Source organism: Pimephales promelas, chromosome 8 (assembly GCF_988280905.1).
Source record: "Pimephales promelas chromosome 8, fPimPro1.hap1.1, whole genome shotgun sequence".
NCBI classification, from domain to species: Eukaryota; Metazoa; Chordata; class Actinopteri; order Cypriniformes; family Leuciscidae; genus Pimephales; species Pimephales promelas.
The window spans coordinates 22,137,003-22,153,832 of NC_142776.1; the positions used below are offsets into that span (position 1 = coordinate 22,137,003).

Consider the following 16,830-nt stretch of genomic DNA (forward strand, 5'->3'; position numbering starts at 1 on the left):
TTGGAAAGATCAACATTGCTTGGAGATAATTGGGATTAAACCCAGGACCTAATACATGCTAAGCATGTGCTCTACCACTGAGGTTTAAGAAACAAGCAAGGCAAGTGATGGAAAGATCAACATTGCTTGGAGATGCTGGGGATTGAACCCAGGACCTCATACATGCAAAGCATGCGCTCTACCACTGAGCTACATCCCCTCTTGAAGATAAGCTTGTTCTGTTACTTACCTAGATGTGCCTTTAAATCAAAATTTACCATTTATTAAGGTCAAAGCTGGAATGCATAGAAATGTGACTTTGAGGTTCAAGACACAAAACAAGTATTGGTAAGCTCCAAATTGCTTGGAGATGCTGGGGATTGAACCCAGGACCTCATACATGCGAAGCATGCGCTCTACCACTGAGCTACATCCCCTCTTTGTGACCAGTGTGTTCTGTTATTTACCTAGATGTGCCTTTATCTCAAATTTTTTCGTTTATAAAAGTCAAAACTGGAATGCATACAAAAGTAATTTTGAGGTTCAAGTCAAAAGTAAAGAAAGTACTTGACAATTACACATTGCTTGGAGATGCTGAGGATTGAACCAACGACCTAATACATGCGAAGGATTTGGTCTACCACTGAGTTTAAAAACAAGTGAAGCAAGTGTTGGAAAGATCAACATTGCTTGGAGATGCTGGGGATTGAACCCAGGACCTCATACATGCAAAGCATGCGCTCTACCACTGAGCTACATCCCCTCTTGTCATTAAGCTTGTTCTTTTACTTACCTAGATGTGCCTTTAATTTAAAATTTACCGTTTATTAAGGTCAAAGCTGGAATGCATAGAAATGTGATTTTGAGGTTCAAGACACAAACAAAGCAAGTATTGGAAAGTTCCGAAGCATGCGCTCTAGCATTGAGGTTTAAGAAACAAGCAAAGCAAGTGTTGGAAAGATCAACATTGCTTGGAGATGCTGAGGATTGAACCCACGACCTAATACATGCGAAGGATTTGCTGTACCACTGAGTTAAAGAAACAAGCAAAGCAAGTGTTGGAAAGATCAACATTGCTTGGAGATGCTGGGGATTGAACCCAGGACCTCATACATGCGAAGCATGCGCTCTACCACTGAGCTACATCCCCTCTTTGTGACCAGTGTGTTCTGTTATTTACCTAGATGTGCCTTTATATCAAATTTTTTCGTTTATAAAAGTCAAAACTGGAATGCATACAAAAGTAATTTTGAGGTTCAAGTCAAAAGTAAAGAAAGTACTTGACAATTACACATTGCTTGGAGATGCTGAGGATTGAACCAACGACCTAATACATGCGAAGGATTTGGTCTACCACTGAGTTTAAAAACAAGTAAAGCAAGTGTTGGAAAGATCAACATTGCTTGGAGATGCTGGGGATTGAACCCACGACCTAATACATGCAAAGCATGCGCTCTACCACTGAGCTACATCCCCTCTTGAAGATAAGCTTGTTCTGTTATTTACCTAGATGTGTCTTTAATTTAAAATTTACCGTTTATTAAGGTCAAAGCTGGAATGCATAGAAATGTGATTTTGAGGTTCAAGACACAAACAAAGCAAGTATTGGAAAGTTCCGAAGCATGCGCTCTACCACTGAGCTACATCTCCTCTTGAAGTTAAGCTTGTTCTGTTACTTACCTAGATGTGCCTTTAATTTAAAATTTACCGTTTATTAAGGTCAAAGCTGGAATGCATAGAAATGTGACTTTGAGGTTCAAGACACAAAATAAGTATTGGTAAGCTCCAAATTGCTTGGAGATGCTGGGGATTGAACCCAGGACCTCATACATGCGAAGCATGCGCTCTACCACTGAGCTATATCCCCTCTTTGTGACCAGTGTGTTCTGTTATTTACCTAGATGTGCCTTTATATCAAATTTTTTCGTTTATAAAAGTCAAAACTGGAATGCATACAAAAGTAATTTTGAGGTTCAAGTCAAAAGTAAAGAAAGTACTTGACAATTACACATTGCTTGGAGATGCTGAGGATTGAACCAACGACCTAATACATGCGAAGGATTTGGTCTACCACTGAGTTTAAAAACAAGTAAAGCAAGTGTTGGAAAGATCAACATTGCTTGGAGATGCTGGGGATTGAACCCAGGACCTCATACATGCAAAGCATGCGCTCTACCACTGAGCTACATCCCCTCTTGAAGATAAGCTTGTTCTGTTATTTACCTAGATGTGCCTTTATATCAAATTTTTTCGTTTATAAAAGTCAAAACTGGAATGCATACAAAAGTAATTTTGAGGTTCAAGTCAAAAGTAAAGAAAGTACTTGACAATTCCACATTGCTTGGAGATGCTGAGGATTGAACCAACGACCTAATACATGAGAAGGATTTGGTCTACCACTGAGTTTAAAAACAAGTGAAGCAAGTATTGGAAAGATCAACATTGCTTGGAGATGCTGGGGATTGAACCCAGGACCTCATACATGCAAAGCATGCGCTCTACCACTGAGCTACATCCCCTCGTGTCATTAAGCTTGTTCTTTTACTTACCTAGATGTGCCTTTAATTTAAAATTTACCGTTTATTAAGGTCAAAGCTGGAATGCATAGAAATGTGATTTTGAGGTTCAAGACACAAACAAAGCAAGTATTGGAAAGTTCCGAAGCATGCGCTCTACCACTGAGCTACATCCCCTCTTTGTGACCAGTGTGTTCTGTTATTTACCTAGATGTGCCTTTATATAAATTTTTTTCGTTTATAAAAGTCAAAACTGGAATGCATACAAAAGTAATTTTGAGGTTCAAGTCAAAAGTAAAGAAAGTACTTGACAATTACACATTGCTTGGAGATGCTGAGGATTGAACCAACGACCTAATACATCCGAAGGATTTGCTCTACCACTGAGTTTCAAAACAAGTAAAGCAAGTGCTTGAAAGATCAACATTGCTTGGAGATGCTGGGGATTGAACCCAGGACCTCATACATGCAAAGCATGCGCTCTACCACTGAGCTACATCCCCTCCTAAAGATAAGTTTGTTCTGTTTCTTACCTAGATGTGCCTTTAAATTAAAATGTACCGTTTATTAAGGTCAAAGCTGGAATGCATAGAAATGTGATTTTGAGGTTCAAGACACAAACAAAGCAAGTGTTGGAAAGATCAACATTGCTTGGAGATGCTGAGGATTGAACCCACGACCTAATACATGCGAAGGATTTGCTGTACCACTGAGTTAAAGAAACAAGCAAAGCAAGTGTTGGAAAGATCAACATTGCTTGGAGATAATTGGGATTAAACCCAGGACCTAATACATGCTAAGCATGTGCTCTACCACTGAGGTTTAAGAAACAAGCAAGGCAAGTGATGGAAAGATCAACATTGCTTGGAGATGCTGGGGATTGAACCCAGGACCTCATACATGCAAAGCATGCGCTCTACCACTGAGCTACATCCCCTCTTGAAGATAAGCTTGTTCTGTTACTTACCTAGATGTGCCTTTAAATCAAAATTTACCATTTATTAAGGTCAAAGCTGGAATGCATAGAAATGTGACTTTGAGGTTCAAGACACAAAACAAGTATTGGTAAGCTCCAAATTGCTTGGAGATGCTGGGGATTGAACCCAGGACCTCATACATGCGAAGCATGCGCTCTACCACTGAGCTACATCCCCTCTTTGTGACCAGTGTGTTCTGTTATTTACCTAGATGTGCCTTTATCTCAAATTTTTTCGTTTATAAAAGTCAAAACTGGAATGCATACAAAAGTAATTTTGAGGTTCAAGTCAAAAGTAAAGAAAGTACTTGACAATTACACATTGCTTGGAGATGCTGAGGATTGAACCAACGACCTAATACATGCGAAGGATTTGGTCTACCACTGAGTTTAAAAACAAGTGAAGCAAGTGTTGGAAAGATCAACATTGCTTGGAGATACTGGGGATTGAACCCAGGACCTCATACATGCAAAGCATGCGCTCTACCACTGAGCTACATCCCCTCTTGTCATTAAGCTTGTTCTTTTACTTACCTAGATGTGCCTTTAATTTAAAATTTACCGTTTATTAAGGTCAAAGCTGGAATGCATAGAAATGTGATTTTGAGGTTCAAGACACAAACAAAGCAAGTATTGGAAAGTTCCGAAGCATGCGCTCTAGCATTGAGGTTTAAGAAACAAGCAAAGCAAGTGTTGGAAAGATCAACATTGCTTGGAGATGCTGAGGATTGAACCCACGACCTAATACATGCGAAGGATTTGCTGTACCACTGAGTTAAAGAAACAAGCAAAGCAAGTGTTGGAAAGATCAACATTGCTTGGAGATGCTGGGGATTGAACCCAGGACCTCATACATGCGAAGCATGCGCTCTACCACTGAGCTACATCCCCTCTTTGTGACCAGTGTGTTCTGTTATTTACCTAGATGTGCCTTTATATCAAATTTTTTTCGTTTATAAAAGTCAAAACTGGAATGCATACAAAAGGAATTTTGAGGTTCAAGTCAAAAGTAAAGAAAGTACTTGACAATTCCACATTGCTTGGAGATGCTGAGGATTGAACCAACGACCTAATACATGCGAAGGATTTGGTCTACCACTGAGTTTAAAAACAAGTAAAGCAAGTGTTGGAAAGATCAACATTGCTTGGAGATGCTGGGGATTGAACCCAGGACCTCATACATGCAAAGCATGCGCTCTACCACTGAGCTACATCCCCTCTTGAAGATAAGCTTGTTCTGTTATTTACCTAGATGTGCCTTTATATCAAATTTTTTCGTTTATAAAAGTCAAAACTGGAATGCATACAAAAGTAATTTTGAGGTTCAAGTCAAAAGTAAAGAAAGTACTTGACAATTACACATTGCTTGGAGATGCTGAGGATTGAACCAACGACCTAATACATGCGAAGGATTTGGTCTACCACTGAGTTTAAAAACAAGTAAAGCAAGTGTTGGAAAGATCAACATTGCTTGGAGATGCTGGGGATTGAACCCAGGACCTCATACATGCAAAGCATGCGCTCTACCACTGAGCTACATCCCCTCTTGTAATTAAGCTTGTTCTTTTAGTTACCTAGATGTGCCTTTAATTTAAAATTTACCGTTTATTAAGGTCAAAGCTGGAATGCATAGAAATGTGACTATGAGGTTCAAGACACAAAACAAGTATTGGTAAGCTCCAAATTGCTTGGAGATGCTGGGGATTGAACCCAGGACCTCATACATGCGAAGCATGCGCTCTACCACTGAGCTACATCCCCTCTTTGTGACCAGTGTGTTCTGTTATTTACCTAGATGTGCCTTTATATCAAATTTTTTCGTTTATAAAAGTCAAAACTGGAATGCATACAAAAGTAATTTTGAGGTTCAAGTCAAAAGTAAAGAAAGTACTTGACAATTACACATTGCTTGGAGATGCTGAGGATTGAACCAACGACCTAATACATGCGAAGGATTTGGTCTACCACTGAGTTTAAAAACAAGTGAAGCAAGTGTTGGAAAGATCAACATTGCTTGGAGATGCTGGGGATTGAACCCAGGACCTCATACATGCAAAGCATGCGCTCTACCACTGAGCTACATCCCCTATTGTCATTAAGCTTGTTCTTTTACTTACCTAGATGTGCCTTTAATTTAAAATTTACCGTTTATTAAGGTCAAAGCTGGAATGCATAGAAATGTGATTTTGAGGTTCAAGACACAAACAAAGCAAGTATTGGAAAGTTCCGAAGCATGCGCTCTAGCATTGAGGTTTAAGAAACAAGCAAAGCAAGTGTTGGAAAGATCAACATTGCTTGGAGATGCTGAGGATTGAACCCACGACCTAATACATGCGAAGGATTTGCTGTACCACTGAGTTAAAGAAACAAGCAAAGCAAGTGTTGGAAAGATCAACATTGCTTGGAGATGCTGGGGATTGAACCCAGGACCTCATACATGCGAAGCATGCGCTCTACCACTGAGCTACATCCCCTCTTTGTGACCAGTGTGTTCTGTTATTTACCTAGATGTGCCTTTATATCAAATTTTTTTCGTTTATAAAAGTCAAAACTGGAATGCATACAAAAGGAATTTTGAGGTTCAAGTCAAAAGTAAAGAAAGTACTTGACAATTCCACATTGCTTGGAGATGCTGAGGATTGAACCAACGACCTAATACATGCGAAGGATTTGGTCTACCACTGAGTTTAAAAACAAGTAAAGCAAGTGTTGGAAAGATCAACATTGCTTGGAGATGCTGGGGATTGAACCCAGGACCTCATACATGCAAAGCATGCGCTCTACCACTGAGCTACATCCCCTCTTGAAGATAAGCTTGTTCTGTTATTTACCTAGATGTGCCTTTATATCAAATTTTTTCGTTTATAAAAGTCAAAACTGGAATGCATACAAAAGTAATTTTGAGGTTCAAGTCAAAAGTAAAGAAAGTACTTGACAATTACACATTGCTTGGAGATGCTGAGGATTGAACCAACGACCTAATACATGCGAAGGATTTGGTCTACCACTGAGTTTAAAAACAAGTAAAGCAAGTGTTGGAAAGATCAACATTGCTTGGAGATGCTGGGGATTGAACCCAGGACCTCATACATGCAAAGCATGCGCTCTACCACTGAGCTACATCCCCTCTTGTAATTAAGCTTGTTCTTTTAGTTACCTAGATGTGCCTTTAATTTAAAATTTACCGTTTATTAAGGTCAAAGCTGGAATGCATAGAAATGTGACTATGAGGTTCAAGACACAAAACAAGTATTGGTAAGCTCCAAATTGCTTGGAGATGCTGGGGATTGAACCCAGGACCTCATACATGCGAAGCATGCGCTCTACCACTGAGCTACATCCCCTCTTTGTGACCAGTGTGTTCTGTTATTTACCTAGATGTGCCTTTATATCAAATTTTTTCGTTTATAAAAGTCAAAAACTGGAATGCATACAAAAGTAATTTTGAGGTTCAAGTCAAAAGTAAAGAAAGTACTTGACAATTACACATTGCTTGGAGATGCTGAGGATTGAACCAACGACCTAATACATGCGAAGGATTTGCTCTACCACTGAGTTTAAAAACAAGTAAAGCAAGTGTTGGAAAGATCAACATTGCTTGGAGATGCTGGGGATTGAACCCACGACCTAATACATGCAAAGCATGCGCTCTACCACTGAGCTACATCCCCTCTTGTCATTAAGCTTGTTCTTTTACTTACCTAGATGTGCCTTTAATTTAAAATTTACCGTTTATTAAGGTCAAAGCTGGAATGCATAGAAATGTGATTTTGAGGTTCAAGACACAAACAAAGCAAGTATTGGAAAGTTCCGAAGCATGCGCTCTACCACTGAGCTACATCCCCTCTTTGTGACCAGTGTGTTCTGTTATTTACCTAGATGTGCCTTTATATAAATTTTTTTCGTTTATAAAAGTCAAAACTGGAATGCATACAAAAGTAATTTTGAGGTTCAAGTCAAAAGTAAAGAAAGTACTTGACAATTACACATTGCTTGGAGATGCTGAGGATTGAACCAACGACCTAATACATCCGAAGGATTTGCTCTACCACTGAGTTTCAAAACAAGTAAAGCAAGTGCTTGAAAGATCAACATTGCTTGGAGATGCTGGGGATTGAACCCAGGACCTCATACATGCAAAGCATGCGCTCTACCACTGAGCTACATCCCCTCCTAAAGATAAGTTTGTTCTGTTTCTTACCTAGATGTGCCTTTAAATTAAAATGTACCGTTTATTAAGGTCAAAGCTGGAATGCATAGAAATGTGATTTTGAGGTTCAAGACACAAACAAAGCAAGTGTTGGAAAGATCAACATTGCTTGGAGATGCTGAGGATTGAACCCACGACCTAATACATGCGAAGGATTTGCTGTACCACTGAGTTAAAGAAACAAGCAAAGCAAGTGTTGGAAAGATCAACATTGCTTGGAGATAATTGGGATTAAACCCAGGACCTAATACATGCTAAGCATGTGCTCTACCACTGAGGTTTAAGAAACAAGCAAGGCAAGTGATGGAAAGATCAACATTGCTTGGAGATGCTGGGGATTGAACCCAGGACCTCATACATGCAAAGCATGCGCTCTACCACTGAGCTACATCCCCTCTTGAAGATAAGCTTGTTCTGTTACTTACCTAGATGTGCCTTTAAATCAAAATTTACCATTTATTAAGGTCAAAGCTGGAATGCATAGAAATGTGACTTTGAGGTTCAAGACACAAAACAAGTATTGGTAAGCTCCAAATTGCTTGGAGATGCTGGGGATTGAACCCAGGACCTCATACATGCGAAGCATGCGCTCTACCACTGAGCTACATCCCCTCTTTGTGACCAGTGTGTTCTGTTATTTACCTAGATGTGCCTTTATCTCAAATTTTTTCGTTTATAAAAGTCAAAACTGGAATGCATACAAAAGTAATTTTGAGGTTCAAGTCAAAAGTAAAGAAAGTACTTGACAATTACACATTGCTTGGAGATGCTGAGGATTGAACCAACGACCTAATACATGCGAAGGATTTGGTCTACCACTGAGTTTAAAAACAAGTGAAGCAAGTGTTGGAAAGATCAACATTGCTTGGAGATGCTGGGGATTGAACCCAGGACCTCATACATGCAAAGCATGCGCTCTACCACTGAGCTACATCCCCTCTTGTCATTAAGCTTGTTCTTTTACTTACCTAGATGTGCCTTTAATTTAAAATTTACCGTTTATTAAGGTCAAAGCTGGAATGCATAGAAATGTGATTTTGAGGTTCAAGACACAAACAAAGCAAGTATTGGAAAGTTCCGAAGCATGCGCTTTAGCATTGAGGTTTAAGAAACAAGCAAAGCAAGTGTTGGAAAGATCAACATTGCTTGGAGATGCTGAGGATTGAACCCACGACCTAATACATGCGAAGGATTTGCTGTACCACTGAGTTAAAGAAACAAGCAAAGCAAGTGTTGGAAAGATCAACATTGCTTGGAGATGCTGGGGATTGAACCCAGGACCTCATACATGCGAAGCATGCGCTCTACCACTGAGCTACATCCCCTCTTTGTGACCAGTGTGTTCTGTTATTTACCTAGATGTGCCTTTATATCAAATTTTTTCGTTTATAAAAGTCAAAACTGGAATGCATACAAAAGTAATTTTGAGGTTCAAGTCAAAAGTAAAGAAAGTACTTGACAATTACACATTGCTTGGAGATGCTGAGGATTGAACCAACGACCTAATACATGCGAAGGATTTGGTCTACCACTGAGTTTAAAAACAAGTAAAGCAAGTGTTGGAAAGATCAACATTGCTTGGAGATGCTGGGGATTGAACCCACGACCTAATACATGCAAAGCATGCGCTCTACCACTGAGCTACATCCCCTCTTGAAGATAAGCTTGTTCTGTTATTTACCTAGATGTGTCTTTAATTTAAAATTTACCGTTTATTAAGGTCAAAGCTGGAATGCATAGAAATGTGATTTTGAGGTTCAAGACACAAACAAAGCAAGTATTGGAAAGTTCCGAAGCATGCGCTCTACCACTGAGCTACATCTCCTCTTGAAGTTAAGCTTGTTCTGTTACTTACCTAGATGTGCCTTTAATTTAAAATTTACCGTTTATTAAGGTCAAAGCTGGAATGCATAGAAATGTGACTTTGAGGTTCAAGACACAAAATAAGTATTGGTAAGCTCCAAATTGCTTGGAGATGCTGGGGATTGAACCCAGGACCTCATACATGCGAAGCATGCGCTCTACCACTGAGCTATATCCCCTCTTTGTGACCAGTGTGTTCTGTTATTTACCTAGATGTGCCTTTATATCAAATTTTTTCGTTTATAAAAGTCAAAACTGGAATGCATACAAAAGTAATTTTGAGGTTCAAGTCAAAAGTAAAGAAAGTACTTGACAATTACACATTGCTTGGAGATGCTGAGGATTGAACCCACGACCTAATACATGCGAAGGATTTGCTGTACCACTGAGTTAAAGAAACAAGCAAAGCAAGTGTTGGAAAGATCAGCATTGCTTGGAGATGCTGGGGATTGAACCCAGGACCTCATACATGCAAAGCATGCGCTCTACCACTGAGCTACATCCCCTCTTGAAGATAAGCTTGTTCTGTTATTTACCTAGATGTGCCTTTATATCAAATTTTTTCGTTTATAAAAGTCAAAACTGGAATGCATACAAAAGTAATTTTGAGGTTCAAGTCAAAAGTAAAGAAAGTACTTGACAATTCCACATTGCTTGGAGATGCTGAGGATTGAACCAACGACCTAATACATGAGAAGGATTTGGTCTACCACTGAGTTTAAAAACAAGTGAAGCAAGTATTGGAAAGATCAACATTGCTTGGAGATGCTGGGGATTGAACCCAGGACCTCATACATGCAAAGCATGCGCTCTACCACTGAGCTACATCCCCTCGTGTCATTAAGCTTGTTCTTTTACTTACCTAGATGTGCCTTTAATTTAAAATTTACCGTTTATTAAGGTCAAAGCTGGAATGCATAGAAATGTGATTTTGAGGTTCAAGACACAAACAAAGCAAGTATTGGAAAGTTCCGAAGCATGCGCTCTAGCATTGAGGTTTAAGAAACAAGCAAAGCAAGTGTTGGAAAGATCAACATTGCTTGGAGATGCTGAGGATTGAACCCACGACCTAATACATGCGAAGGATTTGCTGTACCACTGAGTTAAAGAAACAAGCAAAGCAAGTGTTGGAAAGATCAACATTGCTTGGAGATGCTGAGGATTGAACCCACGACCTAATACATGCGAAGGATTTGCTGTACCACTGAGTTAAAGAAACAAGCAAAGCAAGTGTTGGAAAGATCAACATTGCTTGGAGATAATTGGGATTAAACCCAGGACCTAATACATGCTAAGCATGTGCTCTACCACTGAGGTTTAAGAAACAAGCAAGGCAAGTGATGGAAAGATCAACATTGCTTGGAGATGCTGGGGATTGAACCCAGGACCTCATACATGCAAAGCATGCGCTCTACCACTGAGCTACATCCCCTCTTGAAGATCAGATTGTTCTGTTACTTACCTAGATGTGCCTTTAAATCAAAATTTAAAGGTTATTAAGGTCAAAGCTGGAATGCGTAGAAATGTGATTTTGAGGTTCAAGACACAAAACAAGTATTGGTAAGCTCCAAACTGCTTGGAGATGCTGGGGATTGAACCCAGGACCTCATACATGCGAAGCATGCGCTCTACCACTGAGCTACATCCCCTCTTTGTGACCAGTGTGTTCTGTTATTTACCTAGATGTGCCTTTATATAAATTTTTTTCGTTTATAAAAGTCAAAACTGGAATGCATACAAAAGTAATTTTGAGGTTCAAGTCAAAAGTAAAGAAAGTACTTGACAATTACACATTGCTTGGAGATGCTGAGGATTGAACCAACGACCTAATACATCCGAAGGATTTGCTCTACCACTGAGTTTCAAAACAAGTAAAGCAAGTGCTTGAAAGATCAACATTGCTTGGAGATGCTGGGGATTGAACCCAGGACCTCATACATGCAAAGCATGCGCTCTACCACTGAGCTACATCCCCTCCTAAAGATAAGTTTGTTCTGTTTCTTACCTAGATGTGCCTTTAAATTAAAATGTACCGTTTATTAAGGTCAAAGCTGGAATGCATAGAAATGTGATTTTGAGGTTCAAGACACAAACAAAGCAAGTGTTGGAAAGATCAACATTGCTTGGAGATGCTGAGGATTGAACCCACGACCTAATACATGCGAAGGATTTGCTGTACCACTGAGTTAAAGAAACAAGCAAAGCAAGTGTTGGAAAGATCAACATTGCTTGGAGATAATTGGGATTAAACCCAGGACCTAATACATGCTAAGCATGTGCTCTACCACTGAGGTTTAAGAAACAAGCAAGGCAAGTGATGGAAAGATCAACATTGCTTGGAGATGCTGGGGATTGAACCCAGGACCTCATACATGCAAAGCATGCGCTCTACCACTGAGCTACATCCCCTCTTGAAGATAAGCTTGTTCTGTTACTTACCTAGATGTGCCTTTAAATCAAAATTTACCATTTATTAAGGTCAAAGCTGGAATGCATAGAAATGTGACTTTGAGGTTCAAGACACAAAACAAGTATTGGTAAGCTCCAAATTGCTTGGAGATGCTGGGGACTGAACCCAGGACCTCATACATGCGAAGCATGCGCTCTACCACTGAGCTACATCCCCTCTTTGTGACCAGTGTGTTCTGTTATTTACCTAGATGTGCCTTTATATCAAATTTTTTCGTTTATAAAAGTCAAAACTGGAATGCATACAAAAGTAATTTTGAGGTTCAAGTCAAAAGTAAAGAAAGTACTTGACAATTACACATTGCTTGGAGATGCTGAGGATTGAACCAACGACCTAATACATGCGAAGGATTTGGTCTACCACTGAGTTTAAAAACAAGTAAAGCAAGTGTTGGAAAGATCAACATTGCTTGGAGATGCTGGGGATTGAACCCACGACCTAATACATGCAAAGCATGCGCTCTACCACTGAGCTACATCCCCTCTTGAAGATAAGCTTGTTCTGTTATTTACCTAGATGTGCCTTTATATCAAATTTTTTCGTTTATAAAAGTCAAAACTGGAATGCATACAAAAGTAATTTTGAGGTTCAAGTCAAAAGTAAAGAAAGTACTTGACAATTACACATTGCTTGGAGATGCTGAGGATTGAACCAACGACCTAATACATGCGAAGGATTTGGTCTACCACTGAGTTTAAAAACAAGTAAAGCAAGTGTTGGAAAGATCAACATTGCTTGGAGATGCTGGGGATTGAACCCAGGACCTCATACATGCAAAGCATGCGCTCTACCACTGAGCTACATCCCCTCTTGTAATTAAGCTTGTTCTTTTAGTTACCTAGATGTGCCTTTAATTTAAAATTTACCGTTTATTAAGGTCAAAGCTGGAATGCATAGAAATGTGACTATGAGGTTCAAGACACAAAACAAGTATTGGTAAGCTCCAAATTGCTTGGAGATGCTGGGGATTGAACCCAGGACCTCATACATGCGAAGCATGCGCTCTACCACTGAGCTACATCCCCTCTTTGTGACCAGTGTGTTCTGTTATTTACCTAGATGTGCCTTTATATCAAATTTTTTCGTTTATAAAAGTCAAAACTGGAATGCATACAAAAGTAATTTTGAGGTTCAAGTCAAAAGTAAAGAAAGTACTTGACAATTACACATTGCTTGGAGATGCTGAGGATTGAACCAACGACCTAATACATGCGAAGGATTTGGTCTACCACTGAGTTTAAAAACAAGTAAAGCAAGTGTTGGAAAGATCAACATTGCTTGGAGATGCTGGGGATTGAACCCACGACCTAATACATGCAAAGCATGCGCTCTACCACTGAGCTACATCCCCTCTTGTCATTAAGCTTGTTCTTTTACTTACCTAGATGTGCCTTTAATTTAAAATTTACCGTTTATTAAGGTCAAAGCTGGAATGCATAGAAATGTGATTTTGAGGTTCAAGACACAAACAAAGCAAGTATTGGAAAGTTCCGAAGCATGCGCTCTACCACTGAGCTACATCTCCTCTTGAAGTTAAGCTTGTTCTGTTACTTACCTAGATGTGCCTTTAATTTAAAATTTACCGTTTATTAAGGTCAAAGCTGGAATGCATAGAAATGTGACTTTGAGGTTCAAGACACAAAATAAGTATTGGTAAGCTCCAAATTGCTTGGAGATGCTGGGGATTGAACCCAGGACCTCATACATGCGAAGCATGCGCTCTACCACTGAGCTATATCCCCTCTTTGTGACCAGTGTGTTCTGTTATTTACCTAGATGTGCCTTTATATCAAATTTTTTCGTTTATAAAAGTCAAAACTGGAATGCATACAAAAGTAATTTTGAGGTTCAAGTCAAAAGTAAAGAAAGTACTTGACAATTACACATTGCTTGGAGATGCTGAGGATTGAACCCACGACCTAATACATGCGAAGGATTTGCTGTACCACTGAGTTAAAGAAACAAGCAAAGCAAGTGTTGGAAAGATCAGCATTGCTTGGAGATGCTGGGGATTGAACCCAGGACCTCATACATGCAAAGCATGCGCTCTACCACTGAGCTACATCCCCTCTTGAAGATAAGCTTGTTCTGTTATTTACCTAGATGTGCCTTTATATCAAATTTTTTCGTTTATAAAAGTCAAAACTGGAATGCATACAAAAGTAATTTTGAGGTTCAAGTCAAAAGTAAAGAAAGTACTTGACAATTCCACATTGCTTGGAGATGCTGAGGATTGAACCAACGACCTAATACATGCGAAGGATTTGGTCTACCACTGAGTTTAAAAACAAGTGAAGCAAGTATTGGAAAGATCAACATTGCTTGGAGATGCTGGGGATTGAACCCAGGACCTCATACATGCAAAGCATGCGCTCTACCACTGAGCTACATCCCCTCTTGTCATTAAGCTTGTTCTTTTACTTACCTAGATGTGCCTTTAATTTAAAATTTACCGTTTATTAAGGTCAAAGCTGGAATGCATAGAAATGTGATTTTGAGGTTCAAGACACAAACAAAGCAAGTATTGGAAAGTTCCGAAGCATGCGCTCTAGCATTGAGGTTTAAGAAACAAGCAAAGCAAGTGTTGGAAAGATCAACATTGCTTGGAGATGCTGAGGATTGAACCCACGACCTAATACATGCGAAGGATTTGCTGTACCACTGAGTTAAAGAAACAAGCAAAGCAAGTGTTGGAAAGATCAACATTGCTTGGAGATGCTGAGGATTGAACCCACGACCTAATACATGCGAAGGATTTGCTGTACCACTGAGTTAAAGAAACAAGCAAAGCAAGTGTTGGAAAGATCAACATTGCTTGGAGATAATTGGGATTAAACCCAGGACCTAATACATGCTAAGCATGTGCTCTACCACTGAGGTTTAAGAAACAAGCAAGGCAAGTGATGGAAAGATCAACATTGCTTGGAGATGCTGGGGATTGAACCCAGGACCTCATACATGCAAAGCATGCGCTCTACCACTGAGCTACATCCCCTCTTGAAGATCAGATTGTTCTGTTATTTACCTAGATGTGCCTTTAAATCAAAATTTAAAGGTTATTAAGGTCAAAGCTGGAATGCGTAGAAATGTGATTTTGAGGTTCAAGACACAAAACAAGTATTGGTAAGCTCCAAACTGCTTGGAGATGCTGGGGATTGAACCCAGGACCTCATACATGCGAAGCATGCGCTCTACCACTGAGCTACATCCCCTCTTTGTGACCAGTGTGTTCTGTTATTTACCTAGATGTGCCTTTATATAAATTTTTTTCGTTTATAAAAGTCAAAACTGGAATGCATACAAAAGTAATTTTGAGGTTCAAGTCAAAAGTAAAGAAAGTACTTGACAATTACACATTGCTTGGAGATGCTGAGGATTGAACCAACGACCTAATACATCCGAAGGATTTGCTCTACCACTGAGTTTCAAAACAAGTAAAGCAAGTGCTTGAAAGATCAACATTGCTTGGAGATGCTGGGGATTGAACCCAGGACCTCATACATGCAAAGCATGCGCTCTACCACTGAGCTACATCCCCTCCTAAAGATAAGTTTGTTCTGTTTCTTACCTAGATGTGCCTTTAAATTAAAATGTACCGTTTATTAAGGTCAAAGCTGGAATGCATAGAAATGTGATTTTGAGGTTCAAGACACAAACAAAGCAAGTGTTGGAAAGATCAACATTGCTTGGAGATGCTGAGGATTGAACCCACGACCTAATACATGCGAAGGATTTGCTGTACCACTGAGTTAAAGAAACAAGCAAAGCAAGTGTTGGAAAGATCAACATTGCTTGGAGATAATTGGGATTAAACCCAGGACCTAATACATGCTAAGCATGTGCTCTACCACTGAGGTTTAAGAAACAAGCAAGGCAAGTGATGGAAAGATCAACATTGCTTGGAGATGCTGGGGATTGAACCCAGGACCTCATACATGCAAAGCATGCGCTCTACCACTGAGCTACATCCCCTCTTGAAGATAAGCTTGTTCTGTTACTTACCTAGATGTGCCTTTAAATCAAAATTTACCATTTATTAAGGTCAAAGCTGGAATGCATAGAAATGTGACTTTGAGGTTCAAGACAAAACAAGTATTGGTAAGCTCCAAATTACTTGGAGATGCTGGGGATTGAACCCAGGACCTCATACATGCGAAGCATGCGCTCTACCACTGAGCTACATCCCCTCTTTGTGACCAGTGTGTTCTGTTATTTACCTAGATGTGCCTTTATATCAAATTTTTTCGTTTATAAAAGTCAAAACTGGAATGCATACAAAAGTAATTTTGAGGTTCAAGTCAAAAGTAAAGAAAGTACTTGACAATTACACATTGCTTGGAGATGCTGAGGATTGAACCAACGACCTAATACATGCGAAGGATTTGGTCTACCACTGAGTTTAAAAACAAGTGAAGCAAGTGTTGGAAAGATCAACATTGCTTGGAGAAGCTGGGGATTGAACCCAGGACCTCATACATGCAAAGCATGCGCTCTACCACTGAGCTACATCCCCTCTTGTCATTAAGCTTGTTCTTTTACTTACCTAGATGTGCCTTTAATTTAAAATTTACCGTTTATTAAGGTCAAAGCTGGAATGCATAGAAATGTGATTTTGAGGTTCAAGACACAAACAAAGCAAGTATTGGAAAGTTCCGAAGCATGCGCTCTAGCATTGAGGTTTAAGAAACAAGCAAAGCAAGTGTTGGAAAGATCAACATTGCTTGGAGATGCTGAGGATTGAACCCACGACCTAATACATGCGAAGGATTTGCTGTACCACTGAGTTAAAGAAACAAGCAAAGCAAGTGTTGGAAAG

General features: G+C 39.6%; 49 non-coding genes across 49 annotated transcripts; all 49 read right to left on the reverse strand.

The window, feature by feature from the left end:
* Positions 1–127: 127 nt before the first annotated feature.
* trnaa-ugc (transfer RNA alanine (anticodon UGC)) lies at positions 128–199 on the reverse strand. Its single transcript has one exon. It is a non-coding gene; the product is annotated as a tRNA-Ala (tRNA).
* A 145-nt stretch (positions 200–344) lies between these two features.
* Positions 345–416, reverse strand: trnaa-cgc (transfer RNA alanine (anticodon CGC)). The gene has a single exon. It is a non-coding gene; the product is annotated as a tRNA-Ala (tRNA).
* A 254-nt stretch (positions 417–670) lies between these two features.
* Positions 671–742, reverse strand: trnaa-ugc (transfer RNA alanine (anticodon UGC)). The gene has a single exon. It is a non-coding gene; the product is annotated as a tRNA-Ala (tRNA).
* A 315-nt stretch (positions 743–1,057) lies between these two features.
* On the reverse strand, positions 1,058–1,129 carry trnaa-cgc (transfer RNA alanine (anticodon CGC)). Its single transcript has one exon. It is a non-coding gene; the product is annotated as a tRNA-Ala (tRNA).
* A 254-nt stretch (positions 1,130–1,383) lies between these two features.
* Positions 1,384–1,455, reverse strand: trnaa-ugc (transfer RNA alanine (anticodon UGC)). The gene has a single exon. It is a non-coding gene; the product is annotated as a tRNA-Ala (tRNA).
* Positions 1,456–1,774: 319 nt separating this feature from the next.
* On the reverse strand, positions 1,775–1,846 carry trnaa-cgc (transfer RNA alanine (anticodon CGC)). Its single transcript has one exon. It is a non-coding gene; the product is annotated as a tRNA-Ala (tRNA).
* Positions 1,847–2,100: 254 nt separating this feature from the next.
* On the reverse strand, positions 2,101–2,172 carry trnaa-ugc (transfer RNA alanine (anticodon UGC)). The gene has a single exon. It is a non-coding gene; the product is annotated as a tRNA-Ala (tRNA).
* A 254-nt stretch (positions 2,173–2,426) lies between these two features.
* Positions 2,427–2,498, reverse strand: trnaa-ugc (transfer RNA alanine (anticodon UGC)). Its single transcript has one exon. It is a non-coding gene; the product is annotated as a tRNA-Ala (tRNA).
* Positions 2,499–2,926: 428 nt separating this feature from the next.
* trnaa-ugc (transfer RNA alanine (anticodon UGC)) lies at positions 2,927–2,998 on the reverse strand. The gene has a single exon. It is a non-coding gene; the product is annotated as a tRNA-Ala (tRNA).
* Positions 2,999–3,360: 362 nt separating this feature from the next.
* Positions 3,361–3,432, reverse strand: trnaa-ugc (transfer RNA alanine (anticodon UGC)). The gene has a single exon. It is a non-coding gene; the product is annotated as a tRNA-Ala (tRNA).
* A 145-nt stretch (positions 3,433–3,577) lies between these two features.
* trnaa-cgc (transfer RNA alanine (anticodon CGC)) lies at positions 3,578–3,649 on the reverse strand. Its single transcript has one exon. It is a non-coding gene; the product is annotated as a tRNA-Ala (tRNA).
* A 254-nt stretch (positions 3,650–3,903) lies between these two features.
* trnaa-ugc (transfer RNA alanine (anticodon UGC)) lies at positions 3,904–3,975 on the reverse strand. Its single transcript has one exon. It is a non-coding gene; the product is annotated as a tRNA-Ala (tRNA).
* A 315-nt stretch (positions 3,976–4,290) lies between these two features.
* trnaa-cgc (transfer RNA alanine (anticodon CGC)) lies at positions 4,291–4,362 on the reverse strand. The gene has a single exon. It is a non-coding gene; the product is annotated as a tRNA-Ala (tRNA).
* Positions 4,363–4,617: 255 nt separating this feature from the next.
* Positions 4,618–4,689, reverse strand: trnaa-ugc (transfer RNA alanine (anticodon UGC)). Its single transcript has one exon. It is a non-coding gene; the product is annotated as a tRNA-Ala (tRNA).
* Positions 4,690–4,943: 254 nt separating this feature from the next.
* trnaa-ugc (transfer RNA alanine (anticodon UGC)) lies at positions 4,944–5,015 on the reverse strand. The gene has a single exon. It is a non-coding gene; the product is annotated as a tRNA-Ala (tRNA).
* Positions 5,016–5,160: 145 nt separating this feature from the next.
* trnaa-cgc (transfer RNA alanine (anticodon CGC)) lies at positions 5,161–5,232 on the reverse strand. Its single transcript has one exon. It is a non-coding gene; the product is annotated as a tRNA-Ala (tRNA).
* A 254-nt stretch (positions 5,233–5,486) lies between these two features.
* trnaa-ugc (transfer RNA alanine (anticodon UGC)) lies at positions 5,487–5,558 on the reverse strand. Its single transcript has one exon. It is a non-coding gene; the product is annotated as a tRNA-Ala (tRNA).
* A 315-nt stretch (positions 5,559–5,873) lies between these two features.
* Positions 5,874–5,945, reverse strand: trnaa-cgc (transfer RNA alanine (anticodon CGC)). The gene has a single exon. It is a non-coding gene; the product is annotated as a tRNA-Ala (tRNA).
* A 255-nt stretch (positions 5,946–6,200) lies between these two features.
* On the reverse strand, positions 6,201–6,272 carry trnaa-ugc (transfer RNA alanine (anticodon UGC)). The gene has a single exon. It is a non-coding gene; the product is annotated as a tRNA-Ala (tRNA).
* A 254-nt stretch (positions 6,273–6,526) lies between these two features.
* On the reverse strand, positions 6,527–6,598 carry trnaa-ugc (transfer RNA alanine (anticodon UGC)). The gene has a single exon. It is a non-coding gene; the product is annotated as a tRNA-Ala (tRNA).
* Positions 6,599–6,743: 145 nt separating this feature from the next.
* Positions 6,744–6,815, reverse strand: trnaa-cgc (transfer RNA alanine (anticodon CGC)). The gene has a single exon. It is a non-coding gene; the product is annotated as a tRNA-Ala (tRNA).
* Positions 6,816–7,070: 255 nt separating this feature from the next.
* Positions 7,071–7,142, reverse strand: trnaa-ugc (transfer RNA alanine (anticodon UGC)). The gene has a single exon. It is a non-coding gene; the product is annotated as a tRNA-Ala (tRNA).
* A 428-nt stretch (positions 7,143–7,570) lies between these two features.
* trnaa-ugc (transfer RNA alanine (anticodon UGC)) lies at positions 7,571–7,642 on the reverse strand. The gene has a single exon. It is a non-coding gene; the product is annotated as a tRNA-Ala (tRNA).
* A 362-nt stretch (positions 7,643–8,004) lies between these two features.
* Positions 8,005–8,076, reverse strand: trnaa-ugc (transfer RNA alanine (anticodon UGC)). Its single transcript has one exon. It is a non-coding gene; the product is annotated as a tRNA-Ala (tRNA).
* A 145-nt stretch (positions 8,077–8,221) lies between these two features.
* Positions 8,222–8,293, reverse strand: trnaa-cgc (transfer RNA alanine (anticodon CGC)). Its single transcript has one exon. It is a non-coding gene; the product is annotated as a tRNA-Ala (tRNA).
* A 254-nt stretch (positions 8,294–8,547) lies between these two features.
* Positions 8,548–8,619, reverse strand: trnaa-ugc (transfer RNA alanine (anticodon UGC)). The gene has a single exon. It is a non-coding gene; the product is annotated as a tRNA-Ala (tRNA).
* Positions 8,620–8,934: 315 nt separating this feature from the next.
* On the reverse strand, positions 8,935–9,006 carry trnaa-cgc (transfer RNA alanine (anticodon CGC)). Its single transcript has one exon. It is a non-coding gene; the product is annotated as a tRNA-Ala (tRNA).
* A 254-nt stretch (positions 9,007–9,260) lies between these two features.
* On the reverse strand, positions 9,261–9,332 carry trnaa-ugc (transfer RNA alanine (anticodon UGC)). Its single transcript has one exon. It is a non-coding gene; the product is annotated as a tRNA-Ala (tRNA).
* Positions 9,333–9,651: 319 nt separating this feature from the next.
* Positions 9,652–9,723, reverse strand: trnaa-cgc (transfer RNA alanine (anticodon CGC)). Its single transcript has one exon. It is a non-coding gene; the product is annotated as a tRNA-Ala (tRNA).
* A 255-nt stretch (positions 9,724–9,978) lies between these two features.
* trnaa-ugc (transfer RNA alanine (anticodon UGC)) lies at positions 9,979–10,050 on the reverse strand. Its single transcript has one exon. It is a non-coding gene; the product is annotated as a tRNA-Ala (tRNA).
* Positions 10,051–10,304: 254 nt separating this feature from the next.
* trnaa-ugc (transfer RNA alanine (anticodon UGC)) lies at positions 10,305–10,376 on the reverse strand. Its single transcript has one exon. It is a non-coding gene; the product is annotated as a tRNA-Ala (tRNA).
* Positions 10,377–10,904: 528 nt separating this feature from the next.
* Positions 10,905–10,976, reverse strand: trnaa-ugc (transfer RNA alanine (anticodon UGC)). The gene has a single exon. It is a non-coding gene; the product is annotated as a tRNA-Ala (tRNA).
* A 145-nt stretch (positions 10,977–11,121) lies between these two features.
* trnaa-cgc (transfer RNA alanine (anticodon CGC)) lies at positions 11,122–11,193 on the reverse strand. Its single transcript has one exon. It is a non-coding gene; the product is annotated as a tRNA-Ala (tRNA).
* A 254-nt stretch (positions 11,194–11,447) lies between these two features.
* trnaa-ugc (transfer RNA alanine (anticodon UGC)) lies at positions 11,448–11,519 on the reverse strand. The gene has a single exon. It is a non-coding gene; the product is annotated as a tRNA-Ala (tRNA).
* Positions 11,520–11,881: 362 nt separating this feature from the next.
* trnaa-ugc (transfer RNA alanine (anticodon UGC)) lies at positions 11,882–11,953 on the reverse strand. Its single transcript has one exon. It is a non-coding gene; the product is annotated as a tRNA-Ala (tRNA).
* Positions 11,954–12,098: 145 nt separating this feature from the next.
* On the reverse strand, positions 12,099–12,170 carry trnaa-cgc (transfer RNA alanine (anticodon CGC)). Its single transcript has one exon. It is a non-coding gene; the product is annotated as a tRNA-Ala (tRNA).
* A 254-nt stretch (positions 12,171–12,424) lies between these two features.
* Positions 12,425–12,496, reverse strand: trnaa-ugc (transfer RNA alanine (anticodon UGC)). The gene has a single exon. It is a non-coding gene; the product is annotated as a tRNA-Ala (tRNA).
* Positions 12,497–12,750: 254 nt separating this feature from the next.
* Positions 12,751–12,822, reverse strand: trnaa-ugc (transfer RNA alanine (anticodon UGC)). Its single transcript has one exon. It is a non-coding gene; the product is annotated as a tRNA-Ala (tRNA).
* Positions 12,823–12,967: 145 nt separating this feature from the next.
* On the reverse strand, positions 12,968–13,039 carry trnaa-cgc (transfer RNA alanine (anticodon CGC)). The gene has a single exon. It is a non-coding gene; the product is annotated as a tRNA-Ala (tRNA).
* A 254-nt stretch (positions 13,040–13,293) lies between these two features.
* trnaa-ugc (transfer RNA alanine (anticodon UGC)) lies at positions 13,294–13,365 on the reverse strand. Its single transcript has one exon. It is a non-coding gene; the product is annotated as a tRNA-Ala (tRNA).
* A 319-nt stretch (positions 13,366–13,684) lies between these two features.
* On the reverse strand, positions 13,685–13,756 carry trnaa-cgc (transfer RNA alanine (anticodon CGC)). Its single transcript has one exon. It is a non-coding gene; the product is annotated as a tRNA-Ala (tRNA).
* A 255-nt stretch (positions 13,757–14,011) lies between these two features.
* Positions 14,012–14,083, reverse strand: trnaa-ugc (transfer RNA alanine (anticodon UGC)). The gene has a single exon. It is a non-coding gene; the product is annotated as a tRNA-Ala (tRNA).
* Positions 14,084–14,337: 254 nt separating this feature from the next.
* On the reverse strand, positions 14,338–14,409 carry trnaa-ugc (transfer RNA alanine (anticodon UGC)). The gene has a single exon. It is a non-coding gene; the product is annotated as a tRNA-Ala (tRNA).
* Positions 14,410–14,937: 528 nt separating this feature from the next.
* On the reverse strand, positions 14,938–15,009 carry trnaa-ugc (transfer RNA alanine (anticodon UGC)). The gene has a single exon. It is a non-coding gene; the product is annotated as a tRNA-Ala (tRNA).
* A 145-nt stretch (positions 15,010–15,154) lies between these two features.
* Positions 15,155–15,226, reverse strand: trnaa-cgc (transfer RNA alanine (anticodon CGC)). The gene has a single exon. It is a non-coding gene; the product is annotated as a tRNA-Ala (tRNA).
* Positions 15,227–15,480: 254 nt separating this feature from the next.
* trnaa-ugc (transfer RNA alanine (anticodon UGC)) lies at positions 15,481–15,552 on the reverse strand. The gene has a single exon. It is a non-coding gene; the product is annotated as a tRNA-Ala (tRNA).
* A 362-nt stretch (positions 15,553–15,914) lies between these two features.
* Positions 15,915–15,986, reverse strand: trnaa-ugc (transfer RNA alanine (anticodon UGC)). The gene has a single exon. It is a non-coding gene; the product is annotated as a tRNA-Ala (tRNA).
* Positions 15,987–16,129: 143 nt separating this feature from the next.
* On the reverse strand, positions 16,130–16,201 carry trnaa-cgc (transfer RNA alanine (anticodon CGC)). The gene has a single exon. It is a non-coding gene; the product is annotated as a tRNA-Ala (tRNA).
* A 254-nt stretch (positions 16,202–16,455) lies between these two features.
* Positions 16,456–16,527, reverse strand: trnaa-ugc (transfer RNA alanine (anticodon UGC)). The gene has a single exon. It is a non-coding gene; the product is annotated as a tRNA-Ala (tRNA).
* Positions 16,528–16,830: the final 303 nt, after the last annotated feature.